Source organism: Somniosus microcephalus, chromosome 4 (assembly GCF_052327205.1).
Source record: "Somniosus microcephalus isolate GS21.2 chromosome 4, FLI_Smic_1.0, whole genome shotgun sequence".
Lineage (NCBI taxonomy): Eukaryota > Metazoa > Chordata > Chondrichthyes > Squaliformes > Somniosidae > Somniosus > Somniosus microcephalus.
The window spans coordinates 105,027,168-105,041,949 of record NC_140990.1 but is presented as its reverse complement, the minus strand read 5'-3'; positions in this window follow the sequence as shown (position 1 = coordinate 105,041,949).

The window sequence follows — 14,782 nt, the reverse complement described above, 5'->3', positions numbered from 1 at the left end:
TTCTATTCTATGATTCTATTCTTTGATTCTATTCTTTGATTCTATTCTTTGATTCTATTCTATGATTCTATTCTATGATTCTACTCATTGATTCTATTCTATGATTCTGTTCTATGATTCTATTCTATGATTCTATTCTTTGATTCTATTCTATGATTCTATTCGATGATTCTACTCTTTGATTCTATTCTTTGATTCTATTCAATGAATCTATTCTTTGATTCTATTCTATGATTCTATTCTTTGATTCTGTTCTTTGATTCAATTCTATGATTCTATTCTATTATTCTATTCTTTGATTCTATTCTTTGATTCTATTCTATGATTCTATTCTATGATTCTATTCTATGATTCTATTCTTTGATTCTACTCTTTGATTCTATTCTATGATTCTATTCTATGATTCTATTCTTTGATTCTATTCTTTGATTCTATTCTATGATTCTATTCTTTGATTCTATTCTATGATTCTATTCTATGATTCTATTCTATGATTCTATTCTTTGATTCTATTCGGTAATTCTATTCTATGATTCTACTATATGATTCTATTCTATGATTCTATTCTCTGATTCTATTCTTTGATTCTATTCTATAATTCAATTCTATGATTCTATTCTATGATTCTATTCTATGATTCTATTATCTGATGCTATTCTTTGATTCTATTCTTGATTCTAGTCTATGATTCTGTTCTATGATTCTATTCTATGATTCTATTCTTTGTTTCTATTCTTTGATTCTATTCTATGATTCTATTCTAAGATTCTATTCTTTGATTCTATTCTATGATTCCATTCTATGATTATATTCTTTGATTCTATTCTTTGATTCTATTCAATGATTCTATTCTATGATTCTCTTCTTGATTCTATTCTATGATTCTATTCTATGATTCTATTCTATGATTCTATTCTTTGATTCTATTGTTTGATTCTATTCTATGATTCTCTTCTATGATTCTATTCCTTGATTCTATTCTATGATTCTATTCCATGATTCTATTCTTTGATTCTATTCTTTGATTCTATTCAATGATTCTATTCTATGATTCTATTCTTTCATTCTATTCTGTGATTCTATTCTTTGATTCTATTCGATGATTCTATTCTATGATTCTATTCTATGATTCTATTCTATGATTCTATTCTTTGATTCTATTCTTTGATTCTATTCTATAATTCAATTCTATGATTCTATTCTATGATTCTATTCTATGATTCTGTTATCTGATTCTATTCTTTGATTGTATTCTTGATTCTATTCTATGATTCTATTCTATGAATCTATTCTTTGATTCTATTGTTTGTTTCTATTCTATGATTCTATTCTATGATTATATTCCTTGATTCTATTCTATGATTCTATTCTACGATTCTATTCTTTGATTCTATTCTTTGATTCTATTCAGTGATTCTATTCTTTGATTCTATTCTTTGATTCTATTCTATGATTCTATTTTATGATTCTATTTTTTGATTCTATTCTTTGATTCTATTCTATGATTCTATTCTATGATTCTATTCTATGATTCTATTCTATGATTCTATTCTATAATTCTATTCTATGATTCTATTCTTTGATTCTATTCTATGATTCTATTCTATGATTCTATTCTTTGATTCTATTCTATTATTCTATTCTGTGATTCTATTCTATGATTCTATTCTATGATTCTATTCTGTGATTCTATTCTTTGATTCTATTCCTTGATTCTATTCTATGATTCTATTCTTTGATTCTATTCCTTGATTCTATTCTATGATTCTATTCTTTGATTCTATTCTTTGATTCTATTCTTTGATTCTCTTCTTTGATCCTATTCTATGATTCTATTCTTTGATTCTATTCTTTGATTCTATTCTATGATTCTATTCTATGATTCTATTCTATGATTCTATTCTTTGATTCTATTCTATGATTTTATTCTATGATTCTATTCTATGATTCTATTCATTGATTCTATTCTATGATTCAATTCTATGATTCCATTCCATGATTCTATTCGTTGATTCTGTTCTTTAATTCTATTCTTTGATTCTATTCTTTGATTCTATTCTATGATTCTATTCTTTGATTCTACTCTTTGATTCTATTCTATGATTCTATTCTATGATTCTATTCTATGATACTATTCTTGGATTCTATTCTTTGATTCTATTCTATGATTCTACTCTTTGATTCTATTCTTTGATTCTATTCAATGATTCTATTCTTTGATTCTATTCTATGATTCTATTCTTTGATTCTATTCTATGATTCTATTCTATGATTATATTCTTTGATTCTATTCTTTGATTCTATTCGATGATTCTATTCTATGATTCTATTTTATGATTCTATTCTATGATTCTATTCTTTGATTCTATTCTATGATTCTATTCCTTGATTCTATTCTATGATTCTATTCTTTGATTCTATTCTTTGATTCTATTCGTTGATTCTCTTCTTTGATCCTATTCTATGATTCTATTCTTTGATTCTATTCTTTGATTCTATTCTATGATTCTATTCTATGATGCTATTCTATGATTCTATTCTTTGATTCTATTCTATGATTCTATTCTATGATTCTATTCTATGATTCTATTCTTTGATTCTATTCGATGATTCTATTCTATGATTCTATTTTATGATTCTATTCTATGATTCTATTCTTTGATTCTATTCTTTCATTCTATTCTATATTTCAATTCTATGATTCTATTCTATGATTCTCTTCTTGATTCTATTCTATGATTCTATTCTATGATTCTATTCTATGATTCTATTCTTTCATTCTATTCTGTGATTCTATTTTATGTTTCTATTTTTTGATTCTATTCTATGATTCTATTCTATGATTCTATTCTATGATTCTATTCTATAATTCTATTCTATGATTCTATTCCTTGATTCTATTCTATGACTCTATGACTCTATTCTATGAATCTATTCTTTGATTCTATTCTATTTTTCTATTCTATGATTCTATTCTATGATTCTATTCTATGATTCTATTCTGTGATTCTATTCTTTGATTCTATTCCTTGATTCTATTCTATGATTCTATTCTTTGATTCTATTCTTTGATTCTATTCTTTGATTCTCTTCTTTGACCATACTCTATGATTCTATTCTTTGATTCTATTCTTTGATTCTATTCTATGATTCTATTCTATGATTCTATTCTATGATTCTATTCTTTGATTCTATTCTATGATTCTATTCTATGATTCTATTCTATGATTCTATTCTTTGATTCTATTCTATGATTCTATTCTATGATTCTATTCTATGATTCTATTCTTTGATTCTATTCTTTGATTCTATTCTTTGATTCTATTCTATGATTCTATTCTATGATTCTACTCATTGATTCTATTCTATGATTCTGTTCTATGATTCTATTCTATGATTCTATTCTTTGATTCTATTCTATGATTCTATTCGATGATTCTACTCTTTGATTCTATTCTTTGATTCTATTCAATGAATCTATTCTTTGATTCTATTCTATGATTCTATTCTTTGATTCTGTTCTTTGATTCAATTCTATGATTCTATTCTATTATTCTATTCTTTGATTCTATTCTTTGATTCTATTCTATGATTCTATTCTATGATTCTATTCTATGATTCTATTCTTTGATTCTACTCTTTGATTCTATTCTATGATTCTATTCTATGATTCTATTCTTTGATTCTATTCTTTGATTCTATTCTATGATTCTATTCTTTGATTCTATTCTATGATTCTATTCTATGATTCTATTCTATGATTCTATTCTTTGATTCTATTCGATAATTCTATTCTATGATTCTACTATATGATTCTATTCTATGATTCTATTCTCTGATTCTATTCTTTGATTCTATTCTATAATTCAATTCTATGATTCTATTCTATGATTCTATTCTATGATTCTATTATCTGATGCTATTCTTTGATTCTATTCTTGATTCTAGTCTATGATTCTGTTCTATGATTCTATTCTATGATTCTATTCTTTGTTTCTATTCTTTGATTCTATTCTATGATTCTATTCTAAGATTCTATTCTTTGATTCTATTCTATGATTCCATTCTATGATTCTATTCTTTGATTCTATTCTTTGATTCTATTCAATGATTCTATTCTATGATTCTATTCTTTGATTCTATTCTATGATTCTATTTTATGATTCTATTCTTTGATTCTATTCTTTGATTCTATTCTTTGATTCTATTCTTTGATTCTATTCTCTGATTCTATTCTATGATTCTATTCTCTGATTCCTTTCTATGATTCTATTCTATGATTCTATTCTATGATTCTATTCTATGATTCTATTCTATGATTCTATTATCTGATTCTATTCTTTGATTCCAATCTTGATTCTATTCTATGATTCTATTCTATGATTCTCTTCTATGATTCTATTCTTTGATTCTATTCTTTGATTCTATTCTATGATTCTATTCTATGATTCTATTCTTTGATTCTATCTATGATTCTATTCTATGATTCTATTCTTTGATTCAATTCTTTGATTCTATTCAATGATTCTATTCTATGATTCTATTCTTTGATTCTATTCTATGATTCTATTTTGTGATTCCATTCTTTGATTCTATTCTCTGATTCTTTTCTCTGATTCTATTCTATGATTCTACTCTATTATTCTATTCTTTGATTCTATTCTTTGATTCTATTCAATGATTCTATTCTTTGATTCTATTCTATGATTCTATTCTTTGATTCTATTCTTTGATTCTATTCTATGAATCTAATCTATCATTCTATTCTTTGATTCTATTCTTTGATTCTGTTCTATGATTCTATTCTATGATTCTATTCTTTGATTCTATTCTATGATTCGATTCTATGATTCTATTCGATGATTCTATTCTATGATAATATTCTATGATTCTATTCTATGATTCTATTCTTTGATTCAATTCTTTGATTCTGTTCTATAATTCAATTCTATGTTTCTATTCTAAGATTCTATACTATGATTCTATTCTCTGATTCTATTCTTTGATTCTATTCGTGATTCCAATCTATGATTCTATTCTGTGATTCTATTCTTTGATTCTATTCTATGATTCTATTCTATGGTTCTATTCTGTGATTCTATTCTTTGATTCTATTCTATGTTTCTATTCTATGATTCTATTCTATCATTCTATTCTATGATTCGATTCTATGATTCTATTCTGTGATTCTATTCTATAATTCTATTCTTTGATTCTATTCTTTGATTCTATTCTATGATTCTATTCTATGATTCTATTCTGTGATTCTATTCTTTGATTCTATTCTATGTTTCTATTCTATGATTCTATTCTATCATTCTATTCTATGATTCGATTCTATGATTCCATTCTGTGATTCTATTCCATAATTCTATTCTTTGATTCTATTCTTTGATTATATTCTATGATTCTCTTCTATGATTCTATTATATGATTCTATTCTATGATTCTATTCTATGATTCTATTCTTTGATTCTAATCTATGATTCTATTCTTTGATTCTATTCTATGATTCGATTCTATGATTCCATTCTTTGATTCAATTCTATTATTCTATTCTATGATTCTATTCTTTGATTCTATTCTATGGTTCTATACTATGATTCTATTCTTTGATTCTATTCTATGATTCTGCTCTTTGATTCTATTCTTTGATTCTATTCTATGATTCTATTCTTTGAATCTGTTCCATGATTCTATTCTTTGATTCTATTCCTTGAATCTATTCTTTGATTCTATTCTATGATTCTATTCTTTGATTCTATTCTTTGAATCTATTCTTTGATACTATTCTTTTATTCTATTCTTTGATTCTATTCTATGATTCTATTCAATGATTCTATTCAATGATTCTATTCTTTGATTCTATTCTATGATTCTATTCTATGATTCTATTCTATGATTCTATTCTTTGAATCTATTCATTGATTCTATTCTATGATTCTATTCTTTGATTCTATTCTATGATTCTATTCTTTGATTCTATTATGTAATTCTATTCTTTGATTCTATTCTATGATTCCATTCTATGATTCTATTGTCTGATTCTATTCTATGATTCTGTTCTATGATTCTATTCTTTGATTCTATTCTTTGATTCTAGTCCATGATTCTATTCTATGATTCTATTCTATGATTCTATTCTATGATTCTATTCTATGATTCTATTCTATGATTCTATTCTTTGATTCTATTCTTTGATTCTATTCTATGATTCTATTCTTTGATACTATTCTATGATTCTATTCTATTCTATGATTCTATTCTTTGATTCTATTCTATGATTCAATTCTATTATTCTATACTATGATTCTGTTCCTTGATTCTATTCTTTCATTCTATTCTATGATTCTATTCTGTGATTCTATTCTATGATTCTATTCTATGATTCTATTCATTGATTCTATTCTATGATTCTGTTATTTGATTCTATTCTTTGATTCTATTCTATGATTCTATTCTTTGATTCTATTCTTTGATTCTATTCTATGATTCTATTCTATGATTTTATTCTATGATTCTATTCTTTAATTCTATTCTATGATTCTATTCTATGATTCTATTCTATGATTCTATACTTTGATTATATTCATTGATTCTATTCTATGATTCTATTCTTTGATTCTGTTCTATGATTCTACTCTTTGATTCTATTATTTAATTCTATTCTTTGATTCTATTCTATGATTCTATTCTATGATTCTATTCTATGATTCTATTCTATGATTCTATTCTATGATTCTATTCTTTGATTCTACTCTTTGATTCTATTCTATGATTCTATTCTTTGATTCTATTCTATGATTCTATTCTTTGATTCTATTCTATGATTCTATTCTATGATTCTATTCTTTGATTCTATTCTATGACTCTATTCTATGATTCTATTCTTTGATTCTATTCGATGATTCTATTCTATGATTCTATTCTATGACTCTATTCTATGATTCTATTCTTTGATACTATTCTTTGATTCTGTTCTATAATTCCATTCTATGTTTCTATTCTATGATTCTATTCTATGATTCTATTCTCTGATTCTATTCTTTGATTCTATTCTTGATTCTATTCTATGATTCTATTCTTTCAATCTATTCTTTCATTCTATTCTATGATTCTATTCTTTGATTCTATTCTTTGATTCTATTCTTTGATACTATTCTTTGATTCTATTCTTTGATTCTATTCTATGATTCTATTCTATGATTCTATTCAATGATTCGATTCTTTGATTCTATTCTATGATTCTATTCTATGATTCTATTCTTTGATTCTATTCTTTGATTCTATTCTCTGATTCTATTCTATGATTCTATTCTATGATTCTCTTCTTTGATTCTATTCTATAATTCTATTCTATGATTCTATTCTATGATTCTATTCTATGATTCTATTCTTTGATTCTATTCTTTGATTCTATTCTATGATTCTATTCTTTGATACTATTCCATGATTCTATTCTTTGATTCTATTCTATGGTTCTATACTATGATTCTATTCTTTGATTCTATTCTATGATTCTGCTCTTTGATTCTATTCTTTGATTCTATTCTATGATTCTATTCTTTGAATCTGTTCCATGATTCTATTCTTTGATTCTATTCCTTGAATCTATTCTTTGATTCTATTCTATGATTCTATTCTTTGATTCTATTCTTTGAATCTATTCTTTGATACTATTCTTTGATTCTATTCTTTGATTCTATTCTATGATTCTATTCTATGATTCTATTCAATGATTCTATTCTTTGATTCTATTCTATGATTCTATTCTATGATTCTATTCTATGATTCTATTCTTTGAATCTATTCATTGATTCTATTCTATGATTCTATTCTTTGATTCTATTCTATGATTCTATTCTTTGATTCTATTATGTAATTCTATTCTTTGATTCTATTCTATGATTCTATTCTATGATTCTATTGTCTGATTCTATTCTATGATTCTGTTCTATGATTCTATTCTTTGATTCTATTCTTTGATTCTAGTCCATGATTCTATTCTATGATTCTATTCTATGATTCTATTCTATGATTCTATTCTATGATTCTATTCTATGATTCTATTCTTTGATTCTATTCTTTGATTCTATTCTATGATTCTATTCTTTGATACTATTCTATGATTCTATTCTATGATTCTATTCTATGATTCTATTCTTTGATTCTATTCTATGATTCAATTCTATTATTCTATACTATGATTCTGTTCCTTGATTCTATTCTTTCATTCTATTCTATGATTCTATTCTGTGATTCTATTCTATGATTCTATTCTATGATTCTATTCATTGATTCTATTCTATGATTCTGTTATTTGATTCTATTCTTTGATTCTATTCTATGATTCTATTCTTTGATTCTATTCTTTGATTCTATTCTATGATTCTATTCTATGATTTTATTCTATGATTCTATTCTTTAATTCTATTCTATGATTCTATTCTATGATTCTATTCTATGATTCTATACTTTGATTATATTCATTGATTCTATTCTATGATTCTATTCTTTGATTCTGTTCTATGATTCTACTCTTTGATTCTATTATTTAATTCTATTCTTTGATTCTATTCTATGATTCTATTCTATGATTCTATTCTATGATTCTATTCTATGATTCTATTCTATGATTCTATTCTTTGATTCTACTCTTTGATTCTATTCTATGATTCTATTCTTTGATTCTATTCTATGATTCTATTCTTTGATTCTATTCTATGATTCTATTCTATGATTCTATTCTTTGATTCTATTCTATGACTCTATTCTATGATTCTATTCTTTGATTCTATTCGATGATTCTATTCTATGATTCTATTCTATGACTCTATTCTATGATTCTATTCTTTGATACTATTCTTTGATTCTGTTCTATAATTCCATTCTATGTTTCTATTCTATGATTCTATTCTATGATTCTATTCTCTGATTCTATTCTTTGATTCTATTCTTGATTCTATTCTATGATTCTATTCTTTCAATCTATTCTTTCATTCTATTCTATGATTCTATTCTTTGATTCTATTCTTTGATTCTATTCTTTGATACTATTCTTTGATTCTATTCTTTGATTCTATTCTATGATTCTATTCTATGATTCTATTCAATGATTCGATTCTTTGATTCTATTCTATGATTCTATTCTATGATTCTATTCTTTGATTCTATTCTTTGATTCTATTCTCTGATTCTATTCTATGATTCTATTCTATGATTCTCTTCTTTGATTCTATTCTATAATTCTATTCTATGATTCTATTCTATGATTCTATTCTATGATTCTATTCTTTGATTCTATTCTTTGATTCTATTCTATGATTCTATTCTTTGATACTATTCCATGATTCTATTCTTTGATTCTATTCTATGATTCTATTCTATGATTCAATTCTATGATTCTGTTCCTTGATTCTATTCTTTCAATCTATTCTATGATTCTATTCTATGATTCTATTCTATGATTCTATTCTATGATTCTATTCATTGATTCTATTCCATGATTCTGTTCTTTGATTCTATTCTTTGATTCTATTCTATGATTCTATTCTTTGATTCTATTCTTTGATTCAATTCTATGATTCTATTCTATGATTTTATTCTATGATTCTATTCTTTGATTCTATTCTATGATTCTATTCTATGATTCTATTCTATGATTCTATTCTTTGATTCTATTCATTGATTCTATTCTATGATTCTATTCTTTGATTCTGTTCTATGATTCCACTCATTGATTCTATTATTTAATTCTATTCTTTGATTCTATTCTTTGATTCTATTCTATGATTCTATTCTTTGAATCTGTTCCATGATTCTATTCTTTGATTCTATTCCTTGAATCTATTCTTTGATTCTATTCTATGATTCTATTCTTTGATTCTATTCTTTGAATCTATTCTTTGATACTATTCTTTTATTCTATTCTTTGATTCTATTCTATGATTCTATTCAATGATTCTATTCAATGATTCTATTCTTTGATTCTATTCTATGATTCTATTCTATGATTCTATTCTATGATTCTATTCTTTGAATCTATTCATTGATTCTATTCTATGATTCTATTCTTTGATTCTATTCTATGATTCTATTCTTTGATTCTATTATGTAATTCTATTCTTTGATTCTATTCTATGATTCCATTCTATGATTCTATTGTCTGATTCTATTCTATGATTCTGTTCTATGATTCTATTCTTTGATTCTATTCTTTGATTCTAGTCCATGATTCTATTCTATGATTCTATTCTATGATTCTATTCTATGATTCTATTCTATGATTCTATTCTATGATTCTATTCTTTGATTCTATTCTTTGATTCTATTCTATGATTCTATTCTTTGATACTATTCTATGATTCTATTCTATTCTATGATTCTATTCTTTGATTCTATTCTATGATTCAATTCTATTATTCTATACTATGATTCTGTTCCTTGATTCTATTCTTTCATTCTATTCTATGATTCTATTCTGTGATTCTATTCTATGATTCTATTCTATGATTCTATTCATTGATTCTATTCTATGATTCTGTTATTTGATTCTATTCTTTGATTCTATTCTATGATTCTATTCTTTGATTCTATTCTTTGATTCTATTCTATGATTCTATTCTATGATTTTATTCTATGATTCTATTCTTTAATTCTATTCTATGATTCTATTCTATGATTCTATTCTATGATTCTATACTTTGATTATATTCATTGATTCTATTCTATGATTCTATTCTTTGATTCTGTTCTATGATTCTACTCTTTGATTCTATTATTTAATTCTATTCTTTGATTCTATTCTATGATTCTATTCTATGATTCTATTCTATGATTCTATTCTATGATTCTATTCTATGATTCTATTCTTTGATTCTACTCTTTGATTCTATTCTATGATTCTATTCTTTGATTCTATTCTATGATTCTATTCTTTGATTCTATTCTATGATTCTATTCTATGATTCTATTCTTTGATTCTATTCTATGACTCTATTCTATGATTCTATTCTTTGATTCTATTCGATGATTCTATTCTATGATTCTATTCTATGACTCTATTCTATGATTCTATTCTTTGATACTATTCTTTGATTCTGTTCTATAATTCCATTCTATGTTTCTATTCTATGATTCTATTCTATGATTCTATTCTCTGATTCTATTCTTTGATTCTATTCTTGATTCTATTCTATGATTCTATTCTTTCAATCTATTCTTTCATTCTATTCTATGATTCTATTCTTTGATTCTATTCTTTGATTCTATTCTTTGATACTATTCTTTGATTCTATTCTTTGATTCTATTCTATGATTCTATTCTATGATTCTATTCAATGATTCGATTCTTTGATTCTATTCTATGATTCTATTCTATGATTCTATTCTTTGATTCTATTCTTTGATTCTATTCTCTGATTCTATTCTATGATTCTATTCTATGATTCTCTTCTTTGATTCTATTCTATAATTCTATTCTATGATTCTATTCTATGATTCTATTCTATGATTCTATTCTTTGATTCTATTCTTTGATTCTATTCTATGATTCTATTCTTTGATACTATTCCATGATTCTATTCTTTGATTCTATTCTATGGTTCTATACTATGATTCTATTCTTTGATTCTATTCTATGATTCTGCTCTTTGATTCTATTCTTTGATTCTATTCTATGATTCTATTCTTTGAATCTGTTCCATGATTCTATTCTTTGATTCTATTCCTTGAATCTATTCTTTGATTCTATTCTATGATTCTATTCTTTGATTCTATTCTTTGAATCTATTCTTTGATACTATTCTTTGATTCTATTCTTTGATTCTATTCTATGATTCTATTCTATGATTCTATTCAATGATTCTATTCTTTGATTCTATTCTATGATTCTATTCTATGATTCTATTCTATGATTCTATTCTTTGAATCTATTCATTGATTCTATTCTATGATTCTATTCTTTGATTCTATTCTATGATTCTATTCTTTGATTCTATTATGTAATTCTATTCTTTGATTCTATTCTATGATTCTATTCTATGATTCTATTGTCTGATTCTATTCTATGATTCTGTTCTATGATTCTATTCTTTGATTCTATTCTTTGATTCTAGTCCATGATTCTATTCTATGATTCTATTCTATGATTCTATTCTATGATTCTATTCTATGATTCTATTCTATGATTCTATTCTTTGATTCTATTCTTTGATTCTATTCTATGATTCTATTCTTTGATACTATTCTATGATTCTATTCTATGATTCTATTCTATGATTCTATTCTTTGATTCTATTCTATGATTCAATTCTATTATTCTATACTATGATTCTGTTCCTTGATTCTATTCTTTCATTCTATTCTATGATTCTATTCTGTGATTCTATTCTATGATTCTATTCTATGATTCTATTCATTGATTCTATTCTATGATTCTGTTATTTGATTCTATTCTTTGATTCTATTCTATGATTCTATTCTTTGATTCTATTCTTTGATTCTATTCTATGATTCTATTCTATGATTTTATTCTATGATTCTATTCTTTAATTCTATTCTATGATTCTATTCTATGATTCTATTCTATGATTCTATACTTTGATTATATTCATTGATTCTATTCTATGATTCTATTCTTTGATTCTGTTCTATGATTCTACTCTTTGATTCTATTATTTAATTCTATTCTTTGATTCTATTCTATGATTCTATTCTATGATTCTATTCTATGATTCTATTCTATGATTCTATTCTATGATTCTATTCTTTGATTCTACTCTTTGATTCTATTCTATGATTCTATTCTTTGATTCTATTCTATGATTCTATTCTTTGATTCTATTCTATGATTCTATTCTATGATTCTATTCTTTGATTCTATTCTATGACTCTATTCTATGATTCTATTCTTTGATTCTATTCGATGATTCTATTCTATGATTCTATTCTATGACTCTATTCTATGATTCTATTCTTTGATACTATTCTTTGATTCTGTTCTATAATTCCATTCTATGTTTCTATTCTATGATTCTATTCTATGATTCTATTCTCTGATTCTATTCTTTGATTCTATTCTTGATTCTATTCTATGATTCTATTCTTTCAATCTATTCTTTCATTCTATTCTATGATTCTATTCTTTGATTCTATTCTTTGATTCTATTCTTTGATACTATTCTTTGATTCTATTCTTTGATTCTATTCTATGATTCTATTCTATGATTCTATTCAATGATTCGATTCTTTGATTCTATTCTATGATTCTATTCTATGATTCTATTCTTTGATTCTATTCTTTGATTCTATTCTCTGATTCTATTCTATGATTCTATTCTATGATTCTCTTCTTTGATTCTATTCTATAATTCTATTCTATGATTCTATTCTATGATTCTATTCTATGATTCTATTCTTTGATTCTATTCTTTGATTCTATTCTATGATTCTATTCTTTGATACTATTCCATGATTCTATTCTTTGATTCTATTCTATGATTCTATTCTATGATTCAATTCTATGATTCTGTTCCTTGATTCTATTCTTTCAATCTATTCTATGATTCTATTCTATGATTCTATTCTATGATTCTATTCTATGATTCTATTCATTGATTCTATTCCATGATTCTGTTCTTTGATTCTATTCTTTGATTCTATTCTATGATTCTATTCTTTGATTCTATTCTTTGATTCAATTCTATGATTCTATTCTATGATTTTATTCTATGATTCTATTCTTTGATTCTATTCTATGATTCTATTCTATGATTCTATTCTATGATTCTATTCTTTGATTCTATTCATTGATTCTATTCTATGATTCTATTCTTTGATTCTGTTCTATGATTCCACTCATTGATTCTATTATTTAATTCTATTCTTTGATTCTATTCTATGATTCTATTCTATGATTCTATTCTATGAGTCTATTCTTTAATTCTATTCTTTGAATCTATTCTTTGATTCTATTCTATGATTCTATTCTATGATTCTATTCTATGATTCTATTCTTTGATTCTACTCTTTGATTCTATTCTATGATTCTATTCTTTGATTCTATTCTATGATTCTATTCTTTGATTCTATTCTATGATTCTATTCTATGATTCTATTCTTTGATTCTATTCTATGACTCTATTCTATGATTCTATTCTTTGATTCTATTCGATGATTCTATTCTATGATTCTATTCTATGATTCTTTTCTCTGATTCTATTCTTTGATTCTATTCTTGATTCTATTCTATGATTCTGTTCTATGATTCTATTCTGTGATTCTATTCTTTTATTCTATTCCTTGATTCTATTCTATGATTCTATTCATTGCTTCTATTCTTTGATTCTATTCTTTGATTCGATTCATTGACTCTATTCTATGATTCTATTCTTTGATTCTATTCCTTGATTCTATTCTATGATTCTATTCTTTGATTCTATTCTTTGATTCTATTCTTTGGTTCTATTCTTTGATTCTATTCTTTGATTCTATTCTGTGATTCTATTCTTTGATTCTATTCTATGATTCTATTCTATGATTCTATTCTTTGATTCTATTCTTTGATTCTATTCTCTGATTCTATTCTATGATTGTCTTCAATGATTCTATTCTATGATTCTATTCTATGATTCTATTCTATGATTCTATTTTTTGAATCTTTTCGATGGTTCTATTCTTTGATTCTATTCACAGAATCACAGAATCACAGAAACCCCACAGTGCAGATAGAGGCCATTTCGGCCCAGCGAGCCTGCACCGACACATATCCCACCGACCCCCG